The 18327-nt window shown below is 53.2% G+C and overlaps 1 long non-coding RNA gene across 1 annotated transcript; it reads left to right on the top strand.

Moving 5' to 3' along the window:
- The first annotated feature begins 10911 nt into the window (after positions 1-10911).
- LOC132668650 (uncharacterized) lies at positions 10912-14979 on the top strand. The gene is made up of 3 exons (XR_009605679.2): positions 10912-11548; positions 13524-13634; positions 14774-14979. It is a non-coding gene; the product is annotated as an uncharacterized LOC132668650 (long non-coding RNA).
- Positions 14980-18327: the final 3348 nt, after the last annotated feature.

The raw sequence follows: 18327 nt of genomic DNA, 5'->3' as shown, positions 1-18327 counted from the left end.
AAAGGTAGCATATAACAATTTGTTTTCTATCTAGCGATACACGTTCTGGAGAAATTCACATGATAAACATAAACAAGTCTACAAACCCAATACAGTTCAGAATGAACATCAGTCTAAAGGGAAGGATGATGTCGTTGGGCCGAAACCAATGGCCGCTTGCAGGGATGTGGGACGGACCAATGAGAGCGGGTCTCCTCGCGGCTGTGACATGCCTACGGGACGCCGCCTTGTGCTGGGCGTGACTCAGTTCTCCCACTACTTTTCTCTATTTGAATTACTGCAGTGGTTCTGTTTACACAGCGGGCTGTTACATCATTTGGCCCTCACTTGGCTTCAACGCATCATTGACGCATTAAATCCGCCTCTGTTCTTTTCTTGTTAGCCAGCAGCAATTAAAAAGGACTGCTGGATGCCAATACAATCATAAACACAAATGCAAACTCGGGCAGTGAAATCCCGTGTCAAAAGGAGATTGTAAGGCGGTCAGGCCGACAGTAATGATGATGAAAATAATCATAGTGGCCAACGTGTACTGAGTACTTGCTATGTGCTGGCCCTGTGCTACATGCTGGACAAAGTCTTATGTAACCCTCCAAAAACCCCATCAAGAAGGCACTACCCATTTTACAGATGGGAACATTCGGCCTTGGAGGGATTAAATCACTTGCTCCGGGTCACGTGTACAGGAAGTGTGGAGTCAGAAGTTTGAACCCGTGTCAGGCTGACCCCAGTGACCACTCTAAGGGCTGGTGGCCGGCGCAGGGGGCTTCCTAAGCTCTTTGCCATCAGATCCTGGGCATAATTGCTCACCTTGGCCAGGCCCTGCTGGGCTGGGTGAAGCAGGATATACGGGGGTCTGGAGCAGAGGGCAAAAGGGGAACGTGGGGGTCACAGTCCCTGATGGGACCTAGACTCCCATGGGACCGTCCCCCTGAAGTTCTGTGCACCGAGCCTGTTACGTGACCCTGCCTCCGCTCTCTCGGTATCAGAGCGAATGAACACACACACAGATGCCAAAAATACCATTTGGAAGAAAACGATCTATGTCCGTGACTGTAACAATGACACTTTGTCAGGTCCTGGCAAAGGAACGGATTGAGAGTTCTAAATGTGCCTTAGAGTCCCCGGCCGGCTCTGCTGGGCTGGGGCCGGGCAGGGCCCAGGCAGTGCCCAAGATAAGAGGCAGACTCTGTGGCCGTCACCTCCCCGGTGGCCTTCTGCTTCCCCCTCCTCTTGCCCCGACTTGCCTCACCTCCCAACCCCCGCCCCTCTTGCCGCTGCGTGTTTGTTCTCTCCCTGTCCCCGGCCCGGGACAGTCAGGCTGCTGGGGCTGACTCACCCTGAGGTTCACAGAACGAATGGCTGGGTCCTCTCTGTGTCTGGACACTCCCACCCTCTGCCAAAAACTCTTCCTTGAGAGGCACTCACAGGCCCGAGGCAGCCGGCTTGGGGGGGGGGGGTGGGGGGGGGCGGGGGGTACCATTCCACGCCCACCTGTGCACCCTTCCTCAGACCCAGGCCTGAGAACACGATACCCTCTCCCTCCCCCCAGCTAGGCCCATCGAAGCCCAGCCCTTTCTGTGAAGCCTCTTACCAAATCACGTAGTCATTTGCTTTCCATTTTCCCTACATCAATACAATTGCTTGTAAAACGAAGTTGCCCCATCTCTTCGGCTCCAGGTGATGATGGGCCAGGCACCATGTGACTTCCAGAAATGCTGGTCGTGCGGCTCCCAGTGCGGTCTTCACTTGGCTCGCCAGGATTGGATCAGGGCATTCTTTTCATCTGGGTTTGAGCTTCTATTCGAACCCCACCAACCCTTTCCTATTTAAAAAAGTTGGCTACTTGCGTCACCAAAGACATCCCTGTGCCTTCCCGAGGTCCCATCTCCCAGTTCTCCACCTGGCTCGTTTGGCTTCAGCGCACTGGCCTCCCTGCTACTTCTCGGTCCCTCCAACAGCACTCCCACCCCAGGGCCTTTGCACTGGCCATTCCAGCTGGACTTCTCTTGCACAATGCTCATCTCTCTCAGGACTTTGCTCGACCATTGCCTTCACTGCCTACAGTATGTTAACATGCAAATGCGTGCTCCCATCCCCCTCTCCTTGCTTCATTTTTCTCCAATGACTTTTCACCACTGGACATACTCTATATTCTCCTTACGGGTTGATGTATTGCCTTTCTTCCCTCACTAGATTGTCAGCTCTGTGTGGGCGGGGACTTTGTCTGTTTTGTTCACTGCTTATCCCCAGGGGCTACAACAGTGCCTGGCACACAGTAGGCCCTCCATAAATATTTGGTGAATGAGGGGCGCCTGGGTGGCTCAGTCGGTCGAGCGTCTGACTTCGGCTCAGGTCATGATCTCACCGCTAGTGGGTTCGAGCCCCACATCGGGCTCTGTGCTGACAGCTCAAGAGCCTGGAGCCTGCTTCGGACTCTGTGTCTCCCTCTCTTTCTCTCTCTCTCTGCCCCTCCCCCACTGGCTCTCTCTCTCTCTCTCTCTCTCTCTCTCTCTCAAAAATAAATAAAATATTAATATTTGGTGAATGAATGGTTTCATTCATCGTGGTAGAAAACCTGAATCTACATAAAGGCACAAAGAAGGAAGAGAAGATGCTTTAGAATTTCCATTCCTTTCCAATGAGCTCCCCATCTCTGGAGGCGTCTCAGTGCAAACTAAGCACCCGTTCCCGGACGAGTTGCGGGACGGTGCGCGCTGCGTGGAGGTGAGATTCCTATGCTCTGCAAAATGCTCTCTGCCACTCAGAGGCATCCTCTGCAATTTAGAGCCACTGACCAGCACAGGACTTTCCCTTTGGTGCCCAGCACCGGGTGGGGAGCCCTCTGACCCAGAAGGCTTGGGAAACAGGGTGGGGCGGAGTCACCTATCGGAGCCAAACAAGACTGCCCCAGGAGGAAATACAAGAGACCTGCAAACGGTGACAAAGGTGGACGGAAGCCGGTCCAGACGCTCACCGGCTGGACTGATTTGAGATAGGTCAGGCCATCCCCCCATCACCAGTCACGTCCCAGCCGCCAGCCACGATGTCTGGAGCTCCGGCACTGGAGAGACCACGTGAGCCACAGAAACCAGGCCCGAATTTGCGTGTCGGCCCTGAACGGGTCATGGGGGGACGGCGAGATTTGGTAACGGGGGCATTTATTTATTTATTTATTTTAACGTTTATTTATTTTTGAGACAGAGCATGAACGGGGGAGGGTCAGAGAGAGAGGGAGACACGGAATCTGAAACAGGCTCCAGGCTCTGAGCCGTCAGCACAGAGCCCGACGCGGGGCTCGAACTCACGGACCGCGAGATCGTGACCTGAGCTGAAGTGGTAATGGGGGCATTTTAGAAGCAGGGGCACTGCCAGGAAAGGAGGCGGCCCGGAAGCCCTGTTCTCCATGACAGGAGTCCCCAGCGTCGAAGAGATCAAAGGGAGCGTGACTTCACGGATACACCCCGGCGCAGGTACTGGAGAGCCAGTTATCTGGGACAGGAAGTGGCTACGAGAAACACGCACCAAGGCAAAATCCCCTCTCAAGAGCTGCGTAATCTCTCCAAGGAGTCCATCTGCACAGAAACGGGGTTACTGGGGCATGTCACCCGTGGGGCGCGTTCGGGGAACTCCTTGAGGGTTCACTTGGGACACTTGGGGGATCACAGGTACGGCAAACGCACAGCACACCCGCCCCCTGCGTCTGTCCTCGCTCGTGGCGGACCCAGCTAAGCCGTCGCCACAAGGCCGTGGGATCCTTCTCTCTACCGTGTTCCGGTCACCGCTAACCCACCGGCGCCCGCACGGCTCTCCGCTGGCGGAAGGGTCGTCCCTGAGGGAGGAGCCGAAGAACTGTCTTCACCTCGCCTGCCCTGCGAGGATCACGGGGTCAGGATACCTCAGATGAGGAAACCGAGGCTCAGAGAGGGAGTGAGACCCGGCCAAGGTCACGCTGGACGCTGGTGGGGAGAAGTGGGTCCGGAGCACTGGTCTTCTCCCTGCTCACCCAGAAGCTGTCACCTATGGCGGGACAGTTGGTGCGGGAGACACGGCACACGTGTATGTCCCCGTGTCCCCGTGCCCGGTGGAAGAAAGCATTCCGGGTCTATCTGCCACCAAGTGCAGAATGTGAAGTCCCAGGGTGCTTGGGTTGGCCTTACAAAATTTGGACTTTCTGGGCTCCCTGGGTCAGCAGGGCTGCGGTGGGCAGGTGTTGGGGAGGCCCGGTGCCCGGAACATGGCTGCTGGCTGGACATGTCCTTTTGAACCTTAGTCCCTGGCCTGTGTCCGGGGCCAACTGCCCAGGACCCTCAGACAGAGGCAGCCTGGCCCAGTCCAGGGGACAGGGCTTGCTTTAGGGTGGTGCCCATTCTGGGCAGGCCATCTCTGCTCTCTTGGCCTCACACGCCTGATCCGTCGATGAGGAAGCTGACCTATGACTTAACTTCGCCGAGCCTCAGTTTCTTCATCCATTAAGTGGGGATAATGATACCTCCCTGCCGAGATGTCACAAGAATGGGATGGACTAATTCTATAAAATGCTTGGCACAATGCCCCGCACATGGCAGGTGCTGAAAGAAGGCAGCTGGAATTACCTGAGGACTTGTCCAGCTGTGAGAGCCCAGCCTGTGACCCACACCGTCCTGTGGGAAACAGGCCACCTGACAACTGGCTCTCTAGTCACTGGAACTGATATACCTTGGCCAAGCTTGGAGGGTGAGAAAATGGATTTCTCTTGGATTTGCAGAGCGGCCCAGAAGTCCCCAGACGGCTGCCCCTGGTGCCCACGGTCTGTGGCGAGAGCTGCAGACAAAGGGCCCCTTACATTCGTGGGCCGAGTGGCCGGCTGGCTGGGGACCGGGCAGGTAGGTCAGGGGATCTCCTGCTTGGAAGCAGTTTCTGGCAAGGAGAGGCCTGTGACTCTCCTTACCTCTGGCTTCCCAAGGGCCCTTCCTCAGTGACCTCAGCTCCTTTGTGCCCACCCACGTCACACGGGCAATGCTGGGATGGGAACTTTGGTGGCACTGAGTGGGAGAAGGACGAGCCGGCTGTGCCTTTTGTCTGTATCGTGTTTTCAAACAACAATATGGCTCATGCTGTAATTTTATTTTCTTAAAAAAATTTTTTTTAATGTTTATTTATTTTTGAGAGAGAGAGAGACAGAGACAGAGACAGAGTGCAAAAGGGGACAGGCAGGGAGAGAGGGAGACACAGAATTGGAAGCAGGCTCCAGGCTCTGAGCTGTCAGCACAGAGCTCGACGCGGGGCTCGAACTCACAAACTGTGAGATCATGACCTGAGCTGAAGTCGGACGCTTAACCAACTGAGCCACCCAGGTGCCCCCATACTGTATTTTTAAAAGAAAAAAAAAAAGAGGAACTGGTTATAAAATAGTACATATAAATGAAGTTCATATGCATGCACCGAAAAAGAACTAGAAGGAAATACACCAATAGGCTGAGGGCAGTTGTCCTGGGTGACGGGCTTGAGGCTGGATTTTTATTTTCTTCCCTGCGCCTTTCAACCTTCTCGACCGTGAACACGATTTGCTTTTACCATCAGGGTAGCAACAACAAAACCTGCTACCTTTAAACAGTGTCCACGGGGCCGGCTGTTTAGGCCCCAGCTCTGATCAGGGGGCAGACTTTGTCAACGCACCCGCCCTCCGCCCGGGGCTGGGGACCCTCAGGCAGGAGCGGGGCCAGGTCCACTCCTCCAAAGGGTGAGATCTGGTTCTCCGTCCCTCAGGCTGGGGAGACGCCTCCTCCCTCTGGCTCAGGGATCAGAGCCAGCCCTCTGATCCCGAAGGTGGCAGAGGTCCCGGCAGCCACCAAGCCGGCCCGCTGGCCGAGCCATAGTTTGGGCTCCCCCGCCACCCCGGGGAGGGGGGTGGCGACTCCCTGCCTGCCGGGAACTGGGCCAGGCGGAAGGACATGGTAACGGTGACGTTTCCCCCACTTCCTTTTACCTGCCCCACTGTGTCTGCTGCTGAGTCAGGGTCCCTTTGGGGACTGACCAGAGGATGTGGCATGACACAGCAGGATGTGGTGACGCTTTGGGCGGCCCCCTGGGGGCCAGGCAAGAAGTTCCAAGGAAAACGAGAACATGAGCGGAGACATCGTGTGTCCCTGCACACATCACCTCTTGGTCCTACAGTTGGTTCTCTCTCTGCCTTGGCCGCGGGCCCGCTCTCTCCAGATGCTAACATCTGCGTGTGCGTCGGCCTGAGCACTTACCCGTGCGCCTGGCAGCAGCCTGTGAGGGGAGGGTGGCCGCAGACACCCCTGGGCTGGCCGAATGGCCCACATTCCCAGCCCTTTCTGTTCCATTGCTTCCACTCTAGACACACAAGAGCTTCCGAGTTGAAAATGCTCGTGGCCTTTCCGGGGGAACGTTCTTCAGGTACAATTGTTCCATGAGCTGCGGTGCCCCACCCCGCCTCCACTAAAGGACCGGCCACTGTGACAACCTGAAACGTCCCTCCCACATTTCCAAACACCCTGTTGAGCTGCGGTTCCGGCCCTTGGTTGAGAACCTGTGAGCTAACCCTCCGGTCTTCATCCTCACTGATGGTGGACTGCTCACGTGACCCCACTAGGGGCAATGAGATCAAGGGGAGGTCTTGGGCTGAAGAGATTTTCCTTTCTTTCTTTTTCTTTTTTAAATGTTTATTTACTTATCTTGTGAGAGACAGAATGTGTGCGCGCCAACAGGGGAGGGGCAAAGAGAGGGGAAGAGAGAGAGAATCCCAAGCAGGCTCCACGCTAACAGCACAGAGTGTGAGGCGGGCCTTGAACCCGCAAACCGTGAGATCACGACCTGAGCTGAAACCAAGAGTCAGACGCTCAACCGACTGGGACACTCAGGTGCATCCGAAGTCGGATGCTTCAACGGCTGAGCCACCCGGGCGCCCCTGGGCTAGCTCTTTATGCCTGTGCCTGGGTGCACTTTTCTTCCCCCGAGGGGAGCATTCCATTCCTTCTACCAGATTCTCAAAGGGTCCACAACAGAACGGGAGCCCTCCTGCCTTCATATTTTCATCTCATTCATGTTGTAGGTAATACAGGCCCCAAGGAGGACAGTGACTTGCGGCACTGGTGACCGAGCTGAAGTGATCAGTGGCCTCACCTGCAGTTCTGTCCCCTCCTCTTAACCGGCGGCCCCTCCTCACAAAGGCCTGGCCTCGTGCGGCAGCCTCCTCGCGGCCTCCCTGCCTCTGGTTCCCCTGAGAGGCCTTCAGGGTGCTGCGATTCTGCCTCAACTCAGTCCTGGCTCTAAATACTAGGGTTTTCTTATGTCTATCATCTAAAAGTGGCCACAGAAATCTCTTCAGTCCCACGTGGCCTGAAACCTCGCCCACGGGAGGTGGAGTCAGTCCCTCTTCTCCTTGAAACTGAGCCGGCCTTTGCGGCTGCCTTGATGAATAAACTGTGGCGGGAGCGATGGTGTGTGGCCTCCACAGAGAGGTCATAAAGATAATAAGGCTTCAGCCTCTCTCTCCCCAAGTCTCTCCTGACCTTTGAACCCATTGCCACGGTGCCAGGAAGTCCCTGGCAGGGCCTCTCGGAGGCTCTGGCCAATGCCAGGCCAAGGTCTCTGCTGATCAATCACCTCATAGGAGTGAAGGGCTTTCAGGATTTCAGCCTCTGCTTGCAAGTCTTCCAGCTGAGGTCCCAGGTGTGGCAGACAGATACAGTTCTCCCCTCTGGGCCCTGTCCCAATTCTTGGCCCACAGACTCTACGAGGCCAGTTAACAGTTGTTCCCTTGAACGGGAGACCCCTACGAGCTTGGGCTCAGAGGTCAGGAGCCACGGGCGCTGCCGGATGCTTTGTAGCAAAGGAGCGTAGTGACCACAGGGCTAAGAGAGGAGGGGGCCTTCCCGATCTCCTCCTCCAGCCACGTCTGAGGCTGGGGTCCACATTTGGTAGCAGCAGTTTTTTGTTTGTTTCTTTTGCTTTTTTTAAATTTTATTTATTTTAATGTTTATTTTTTGAGAGAGAGAGAGAGAGAGAGAGAGTGTGTGTTCAAGCAGGGGAGGGGCAGAGAGAGAGAGAGAGGGAGACACAGAATCTGAAGCAGGTTCCAGGCTCTGAGCTGTCAGCACAGAGCCTGACGCGGGTCTCGAACTCACAAACCACGAGATCATGACCTGAGCTGCAGTGGGATGCTTAACCAACTGAGCCACCCAGGAGCCCCTTATTTATTTATTTTGAGAGAGAGCATCGCATGGGTAGGGAAAGGGCAGAGAGAGAGGGAGAGAGAGAATCCCAAGCAGGGAGTCGATGTATGGGGCTCGACCTCACAAAACGTGAGATCATGACTTGAGCCGAAATCAAGTCTGACGCTTAACCGACTGAGCCACCCAGGCGCCCCTTGTTTGTTTTAAGTTTTGCCAATCTGATGGGGGAGACAGAATATCTTGCTATTGTTGTAATCTGCATTTCTCTGATATCAGTAAGGAACAGCATCTCTTCTCCTGTGGTTGGCCTTATGGACTTTTTTTTTTCTGTGAGGCGTTTGCTCACAACTTTTGCTGACTCTTCGGTTGGGTTGGTTGTCTGTCTTTTCTGATTTGCAGAATTCATTTACATGTCCTGGAAACTAATCTCCTGTCGGTTGTATGTATTATAAACATCTCCTCCCAGATTGTGGCCTATCTTATCGTGTTGGTTGTGGTATGTTCTTGTGTTGAACTGAAGATTTGAATGTAAATGTTATCAGACTCATTTAATATTTTCCTTTATGGCTGATACTTTTTGTACCCAGGATAGTCTTCCTTATCGAGAGGCATGAGGGGACTTTCCAGGTTGCTGGCTGTGTCCTATTTTCACGGCCTGAGTGCTGGGTACAAAGCTGGGTTCATTTTGTGAAATTTTATCACACCGCACACTTATGACATGCACTTTTCTTTATGCATGTTGTTAATTAACAAAAAGTTTATTTAAAAAAGAAATCAGGGGTTCCCGGGTGGCTCAGTCAGTTAAGTGTGTGACTCCTGATTTCGACTCAGGTCATGATCTCTGGATTGTGAGTTCCAGCCCCGTGTTGGGCTCTGCTCTGACAGAGCGGAGCCTGCTTGGGAGTCTCTCTCTCCCTCTCTCTCTGCCCCTCCCTCTCTCAAAATAAGTAAACATTTAGAAAGTAAAAATAAATAAAAAAGAAATAATTCTTTCCCCTGACATCATAAAAAGATTCTCCTAAAGCAATACCTATCAAAACAACACCAGCATTCTTCACAGAGCTAGAACAAACAATCCTAAAATTTGTATGGAACCAGAAAAGACCCCGATTAGCCAAAGCAATCTTGAAAAAGAAAACCAAACCAAGAGGCATCACAATCCTGGACTTTAGCCTGTACTACAAAGCTGTAATCATCAAGACAGTATGGTACTGGCACAAAAACAGACACTCAGATCAACGGAACAGAATAGAGAACCCAGAAATGGACCCACAAACGAACGGCCAACTAATCTTTGACAAAGCAGGAAAGACTATCCAATGGAGGGGTGCCTGGGTGGCTCAGTGGGTTAAGTGTCTGACTTCGGCTCAGGTCATGATCTCACGGTTCGTGGGTTCAAGCCCCGTTTCAGGCTCTGTGCTGACAGCTCAGAGCCTGGATCCTGCTTCAGATTCTGTGTCTCCCTCTCTCTCTGCCCTTCCCCTGCTCGTTCTCTGTGTCTCTCTGCCTCTCAAAAGTAAAAATAAAGATTAAAAAAAAAAAAAAAAGAATATCCAATGGAATAAAGACAGTCTCCAGCAAATGGTGCTGGGAAAACTGGACAACGACATGCAGAAGAATGAACCTGGACCACTTTGTTACACCATACCCAAAAATAAACTCAAAATGGATGAAAGACCTAAACGTAAGACGGAAGCCATCAAAATCCTCGAGGAGAAAGCAGGCAAAAACCTCTTTGACCTTGGCCTCAGCAACTTCTTACTCCACACATCTCCAGAGGCAAAGGAAACAAAAGCAAAAATGAACTATTGAACTACTGGGATCTCATCAAGATAAAAAAACTTCTTCATGGTGAAGGAAACAATCAGCAAAACTAAAAGGCAACCAACAGAATGGGAGAAGATATTTGCAAACAACATATCAGATGAAGGGTTAGTATCCAAAATCTATGAAGAACTTATCAATCTCAACACCTAAAAAACAGATAATCCAGGGAAGAAATGATCAAAAGACATGAATAGATACTTGTCCAAAGAAGACATCCAGATGGCCAACCGACACATGAAAAAATGCTCCACATGACTCATCATCAGGGAAATACAAATCAAAACCACAATGAGATACCACCTCACACCTGTCAGAATGGCTCACATGAACAACTCAGGCAACAACAGATGTTGGCGAGGATGCGGAGAAAGAGGATCCCCTTTGCACTGCTGGTGGGAATGCAAGCTGGTGCAGCCACTTGGAAAACAGTATGGAGGTTCCGCAAAAAATTAAAAATAGAACTGCCCTACGACCCAGCAATTACACTACTAGGCATTTATCCATGGTATACAAGTGTGCTGTTTTGAAGGGACACACGCACCCCCATGTTTATAGCAGCGCTATCCACAATAGCCAAAGTATGGAAAGAGCCCAAATGTCCATTGAGGGATGAATGGATAAAGAAGATGTGGTGTATATACAATGGAGTATTACTCGGCAGTCAAAAAGAATGAAATCTTGCCATTTGCAACTACGTGGATGGAACTAGAGGGTATTATGCTAAGCGAAATTAGTCAGTCAGAGAAAGACAAATATCATAGGACTTCACTCATATGAGGAACTTAAGAGACAAAACAGATGAACATAAGGGAAGGGAAGCAAAAATAATATAAAAACAGGGAGGGGGACAAAACAGAAGAGACTCATAAATATGGACAACAAACACAGCATTACTGGAGGGGGTGTGGGAGGGGGGATGGGCTAAATGGGGAAGAGGCACTAAGGAATCCAGTCCTGAAATCATTGTTGCACTAGATGCTAACTTGGACGTAGATCTTAAAAAGAAAATGAATTAATTAATTTAAAAAATATTCTCCTGGAGTTTCTTCTAAACGTGTTAAACTTTTGTTACTCACAGGTAAGCCTTGAACCCACCTGGAGTGTGTGTGTGGCTTGAGGTGGGGATCTCATTTTACTTTTCTTCCATATGGATCACAACTGTCTCAACACCACGTATGAGTCTTTTCCCCACCCGTTGGTGGTGTCTCTCCGTCACAAGCACATGTTCTCCTTCATGCATGGTTGTGCCTCTGAGCTCTCCTCCTGTTCAGTTCCTCTCTTCATAGCCTGATGCCAAAGCTGCTGTGCTCAGTTTCTTTAAAAAGCTTGAATAGCTGACAGGATCTGGTGGAGGCCAAGAAGGCGGGTGGGGTGTGGGTGGGGCCTCAGAAAGATGGTGTGGCACCGTCGTGCCGATGAATGGAGAAGGATTTTAGAGGCCAAGGCTGAGGGGTCAGGAGGTGACCCCAGCGAGGTAGGGTGGCTGTCCAAGCGAGAGGCGAGCAGCTTGGGCGTGGGTGGCGGCGGCCAAGTGGCTGGAGGTAAGGTGGACGGGACTTGCCGTGGGTTGGAAAAATTAGGATCGAAGAGGACTGCTTGGCTTTATGGGTAAGCCTGGGGTACGGCTGACAGGTAGGCCTCCCAAAGTGCCCTGATGGATGGAAGGAAGAGCGGGGGTAGGGGCAGGGTGAATGAGCAGGCCGTGCTGTCTCACCTCTGGCAGCTCTAGAATCCTCCGGGGGGGGGGGGGTTTGAGCACCGGCCTCCTTGTTTCACACCATTTGTTGTTCTAGGGCACCTGTGTCACACCCCCCCAGCGGCACTGTCCTTGTGGGAGGCGAGGTACACCTTCCCTGCCCTGCGAACTCCAGCTCAGGGCTGGGCCTCCCAGAGTTCTGGTCCCAGGACCCTGGCTCATGGACGGCTTCCGGTCCCACAGGAGGCCCCGGGGCATCCGGGAAGGACAGAAGCAGGCGTCTAGGCCACGGGTCTGGCTCTGTCACTCGCTTCCCTCCTGGGTTACAGATGCGGCTGGGCGCGTCTTCACGTTATTTTGGGAGTCTGTGCTGTTTGCCAGGACGAGCCCAGGGGCCCGTGGCCCCACCTGGGCGGGAAGGAAGCACCGCTGTGGAGAAGCTGACAACCTCGGAGGCCCTGCTTGTGGGCGGGGGCTCGGACCTGGGCGTTTCAACCAGATCACTGCTCTGTTTACAGCCTGCTGCTGGCTCATCACCCCCAGTTGTTATGAAAACACCTTTAGTTCATAAAACGTGGACAGGGCATCTGAGCACTCGGGCTGAGTCATTTCTCTGAGCAAGCCGTCAGCTGGGGCGACAGTGTTGGCCGGGCCTGGCGTGGGGCCCTGTGTGGGTCTGTGTGGCGCCCGTGGACGGCCCCAGGTGGCCTGGCAGGGCCACTCAAGCCCAGGCCACGGGCTTCATGCACTGAATCAAGGCCGATTTTGAGCTCCTCCTTTGTTTTGTCACCAGGGTGGCTGAGGAGAACAGAGGGACTCCCGGGGTCCTGGAGTCACCAGATAACTGAGCGGGCACACGGGGGGGTGGGGAGGGGCGCGTGGCGAGGAGGAGGAGAAGAAGAAATGGAAGGGGGCACCTCAGCCGGTGGGGGAGAAGGTCAGGCCCAGCCTGGGGCTCTGTCTGTCCTACCACAGCCCTGGCCAGAGGTGACCTCCTGACTGGGGGCCCAGATGGCTGTTGGAAGGGAAGGAGGAAGAAATAGAAGAAACCAGTCTTTACTAAGCACCTACTTCATGCCAAGCCCTTGGCTGGCTCGTTCTTCGGGCCTCGTGCCTGGTCGGAGAATCTTGGCCCCCTGCCAGCTGCAGGGCCTTGTGGGCCTGTGAGTTCACCTCCCGAGCGAGCTGTCCTCGTTGGCCTTATCTTCCTCATCTGGCCTCAGCTGAAGTGAGGGTCAAGCAAGATGACACAAAGACAAGTCAATAAATGGCACGTGTTTTTATAAGTAATAGTGACACAGTTACCACTGACTGAGGACAGACTGTGCCAGGCTCTATGTTGCAAGTCTTCCTCCCAGAAATTCATTTAACCTCCTCCCTGCCCCCCGCCAGCCACTTTGAGGCGATTTCTCTTTCTAGTCCTGTTTTGGTTTGTTTTTTTAATGTTTATTTATTTTTGAGAGAGAGACAGAGCACAAGCGGGGGAGGGGCAGAGAGAGAGGGAGACAGCACCCAAAGCAGCTCCAGGCTCTGAGCTGTCAGCACAGACAGCCTGACACGGGGCTCCAACTCACAAGCTGTGAGATCATGACCTGAGCCTAAGTGGGACGCTTAACCGACTGAGACACCCAGGCGCCCCTTTAGTCCCGTTTTATGGATGGAGCCATTGAGGTGCGGAGACGTTAAGGAACTTGTCGAAAGCCACACAGCAGCTCTAACGCTGGGGCTGGCACTCTGACACAGGCAGTAATGACATCTGCACCACTCCATACATCAGGAGGGCTGGATTAAATTGGTCTTTCTCATTGTGAATTTTCCAGAACCCTCATCTTTCCTTCATTTTTAAAGAGTTGCTTCGCCATCAGATAAGCACGGAAGACGCCGGGATGTTGCCTGCTCCTTCTGAGACATTCACGGGGGACTTTGATACGGTAAAGGCTGTCGGAAGTGCTGTGGTGAAAGGGGAGAAGCAAACAACCCGTTCGTGTTTAACCTAGTACTTCTGAGCTTGTTTGCTCTCGGGGCTGTATTATCTGAGGGGCCCTTAGTAAGATCAAGCTCGGAACCGACACACTTCCACAACCTGCAGGTCTTTGCCTGTCTTACAGCGGTGCTCCATGACCCCCTGGTTTTAGGCCGTTACTCCTTTGTTCGCTCATTAATTCATCTATTCAACCATCTATTCAACCTCAAGTGCTCCCTCACAATCAGAGGTAGACACAAGTGGTGATTTTAAGCATCTTACAAGACCGATGGGGGAGACAGAACAGTGTGATAAGGAGTTCAAGGGACTGGGGGCACCCGGGTAGCTTAGTCAGTTGAGCATGTGACTCTTGATTTCGGGTCAGGTCATGATCCTAGGATCGTAGGGTGGAGCCTGATGTCAGACTCCGAGCTCAGCGAGGAGTCTGCTTAAGATTCTCTCCCTTTCTGCCCCTCCCCTTCTCCAAAAAAAAGAAAGAAAGAAAGAAGGAAAGAAAGAAAGAAAGAAAGAGAAAAAAAAGAAAGAAGGAAAGAAAGAAAAAGAAAGAAGGAGGGAAAGAAAGAAAGAAAGAAAGAAAGAAAGAAAGAAAGAAAAAAGAAAGAAAGAAAAAGGAAGAGGTGTCTGGGTGGCTTAGTCAGTTGAGTATCTGACTCTTGATTTCAGCTCAAGTCATGGTCACACGGTTCAGGAGATCAAACCCCAAGTCAGGCTCTGTGCTGAGCATGGAGTCTGCTTAGGATTCTCTCTCTCCCTCTGCCCCTCCCCGCTGAGTGTGTGTGTGTGTGTGTGTGTACTCTCTCTCTCTCTCAAAGTAAACAAACATTAAAAAAAAAAAGTTCAAGGGACTGGGGGAGTCCAGTGGATGGCATCATCCACTCTGGGAGCCAGGGGGGCCTCCTGGACAAGATGGGGGTTCAGTGGCCAGGTGGTCGGGATTGCAGGGAAATATTTGTACACCTGTGGAAAAGCGATGCATTATCTTGACTCTTGGGAAACACCTCTTGGATTATCTGATTCCATTCTATGAGGGTTATTTTACAACTCTGCAAATTATAGATAAGTAATGCAAAATTATTCTTGTTACAGACCTGTGGACTCTGGCCCGTCTCATAGAACACCAACTGACTTCCCTCCCCAGTGTTGCCTTCATTTGCGTGTTCATTTCAATATTGCTGATCGATAATTGTGCCTGTTCTTCAGATTCTCTTGTGAACTGGTAATAACATGTGCCTGGTTCCCCCATTGATTTAGGAGTTTAATAAACTTTAACACATGTTCAGTTTCATATGACAGTCATGAGTCTGTGTCTTTTTTTAAGGGCTGATAATAAGAGGTTCCCTGGGCAGAGAGACACATGTGCAAAGACCTGGAGGCTTGTTCTCAGCACCAGGCAGTGAGTAACAGGTAGCCTGACCCGGATCCTTATCAGCCCAGACCATCAGGAGCTGCCGAAATGGGCGAATTTTTCAGCCCCGACTCATGAGAGGTGGGGGCAGCTGGAGTCAAATGAAAACACGCTGGTGATCACTTGTCAGGTGTTGATGTGCATATAACCGGGGACGGCATGGCTCGGTGTCACGTTGATTGGTGTGTGTGCAGGGGAACTAAATGCACTTCTGTGGTGGAACCCATCACATCTGACGCTGCCGTTGAGGCAGGCATCCCTCACTCGTCGGGGAGCACAGGCCACTTTGTGTAATGAGCTCATTCTGTGCACAAATGCAGGCAAAGCTCACCAAGAACAGAGGGGAGCAGGGACACAACAGCCTTGTGTCTGAAACCTGGGGGGATTCCACAAATGCTTATCAGAGTTGCCAATCCTAGGTGCAAGAGGCCTTAAATCGATTTGCTAAGAGGCCTGAAATGTTCAAAAGAAGGCAAAAGAGGGGCGCCTGGGTGGCTCAGCCGGTTAAGCATCCGACTCTTGATTTTGGCTCAGGTCATGATCTCAGGGTTTGTGGGTTTGAGCCCTCCGTGGGGCTCTGTGCTGACAGTGTGGAGCCTGCTTGGGATTCTCTCCCACTTCCTGCCCCTCCCCTACTCATGTGCTCCCTCACACACATGCTCTCTCTCTCAAAATGAATAAATAAACGTAAAAAAAAAAAAAAAAAAAAGCAAAGAAACTGGCGTCTCCAATTTGGAACGCTAGGAGATGGATGCAGCATCTGAAGGAGACTGGCTTGGGCTCCTCCGGCCTCACCTGGACTGGCCTGCAGGCCCTGGTTAGCTTGAGGCTCTGGGGTGGGCTCCCTCTCGATTTTTGGCGGCAGCTCTGGCTAGGAACCCTGTTTCTCGTCATTCCCACGGACAGGCCCTGCGGGGGGCGGGGGGGGGGGCCCTCAGCCAGGCAGGCACCAGCAGTTCCCAGCCAGTGTGACTTGGTCATGATGTTCAGTGACAGGCAGCACTGGGCAGCTGCCACCTGCTGGGCCCCTGTGACCCACTCTGCTGTCCCGGAACTCACAGTTAAGGAGACAGTGTCACGCTGAGGGATCGGGGCTGGGATGGGCGCCCCGGGAGCTGTAGGCACCAAGGAGGCCCCACTGGACGTTCCTACATCACCGGTGGGCACTGTGGTGGGCAACCGGGATGCCAGCCTGGGCCCAGGGGAAGGAAACGGCCGTCCTATTATAGTATCTGTCCATACTGGACTCTGAGCTCAACACAGACACCCTGTAGGGACCTCTAGGAACACAGGGGATAGAATGGAGGGGCCAGGGCCATGGCAGGACCCATTCCCCTGGGAGTGGGTGGTCCGTGGGCCCTTTCCTGAACCCCTCAGGCCTCCTGCAGGGAGAGGGGATGCGCCTAGTTCAGCTTCTTCCCTGGCAGGGAGCTCAGAGCCAACCCTTCTGCTCCCCTGAGCCCTACTTCCTTGTTTGATTTGCATAACCACCTGCCCAGACCAGCTCTGTACCTTCTGCAGTTAGGGCTGGAGCCCAGCACTGCCCCCCCCGGCCAAAACAACGACAAGGACAACCACAACAACGGATCCACCTGTAAAAGGAACACCTGTTGGGGTTCCTGAGCGGTCTCTCTCTGGGGAACCCGCTCTTGGGAGCTGGCTGGCTCTGGAGGGAGTATCTCGGTCGGTCCCTGGTGAGGGGCCCTCCTCGAAAATCTGCATCCTCCGGCATCTCACCTGTGGGACCTCGCAGAGCCCTTGGAAGATTTATTCTCCACACACCGCCGTGCAAAGGGATGTCCTCACAGCACTGCTCGGCTTTGCAGAAGGCTGGAAATAACCTGCATGTGCCACAGCAGGGGGTTGGTGATCCTGAGTGTCCGTGCAGCAGAGTCCTCAAGAGCCCTTAAAAAGATCAAGGTTGGGACATCTGGTGGCCCAGTCAGTTAGGCCTCTGACTCGACTCCATCTAGGCTCAGGTCATGACGTCACCGTTTGTGAGATCGAGCCCTGTGTTGGGCTCTGCGCTGACAGAGTGGAGTCTGCTTGGGATGCTCTCTCCCTGCCCTCCCCTCCCCCTCCCCCATGCTCTCTCTCTCTCTCTCTCTCTCTCTGTCTCTCTCAAAATAAATAAACTTAAAAAAAATGGTGAATATGGGGCGCCTGGGTGGCTCAGTCAGTTAAGCGTCCGACTTCAACTCGGGTCATGATCTCTCATTCCTGAGTTGGAGCCCCACATTGGGCTGTCTGCCTTCAGCAAGGAGCCTGCTTTGGATCCTCTGTCTCCTTCTCTCTCTGCCCCTCCCCCGCTCATTCTCTCTCTCTCTCTCTCTCTCTCTCTCTCTCTCTAATAAATAAGCATTTAACAAAGTTAAATTTTGCCTAGTGGGAAAGACAGGGGTGCAGACAGGGGCAGGGCCGGGCTCAGGGAGGCGCCGCGAGTCGTCTGCTGGCAGGAGATGTGCCCTGCCTGTCACATGCTCTGTGTGAGTGTTTCGAGTGTTGGGCTGGGCTCCCCAGGTCGCCCCCACAGCAGACGACACGCCCCTGAGAGGAAGAGTTCACGCCACTACTTCTGAGGGCGGAGGAGGCACGTCAGGCCACACCGCGGTGACAGCCACAGCCCTCATCCCTGCCTGCCCTGAGGTCCCCCCCCAGCACTGCTAGCGGTGGGGTGACCTCAGTTCACCACTGGTGCTGGGACTTGCCCTGGAGACGCGCTCACTTGCCCTGCGAGCAGAGCGTGATCTGGGGGGCTCTGTGGGAACGGTGGACACTGGGTGGCGGTGCCTCCCCAGGCCCTGGGGGGTGTGGGGGGCCGAGAGGGCAGCTCCCGCTGGGACTCAGCCCTGTCTGACCCTGCAGCCCCCACAGACCTTCAGCTGGCTCCAGGAAAGTGAGACCTTTCTCCCCATTTCCTATTACTTTCCTTCCCTTACTGACTTGATGATTCCCCCTTTCACTTCCCCCTCCTCCTTCACACTCATTGTCATTCTTTTAACAAACCTTAAAATAGAAACGTGCACTTTTTACTCCTTTCAACGACCTCAAGAGGAAGACTTGACTGTGACCCTATGTGGTCACTAGGCCACAGGAATGAGTAGAGCCATGCTGGCTGGCCTGTGGGGAGCTCAGAGCTGGTGGCGGCGGGTGCCTGCCCTCTGGGCTTGGGAGTATGTCGGGAAGGCTTCCAGGGGAGAGACCTGGGATCTGGGGCAAGGGAGGGCAGGTGGGA

Source organism: Panthera onca, chromosome B3 (assembly GCF_046562875.1).
Source record: "Panthera onca isolate mPanOnc1 chromosome B3, mPanOnc1 haplotype 2, whole genome shotgun sequence".
NCBI classification, from domain to species: domain Eukaryota; kingdom Metazoa; phylum Chordata; class Mammalia; order Carnivora; family Felidae; genus Panthera; species Panthera onca.
Note: the sequence above shows the minus strand (reverse complement) of the source record. Positions and strands in the feature narration are given on the sequence as shown.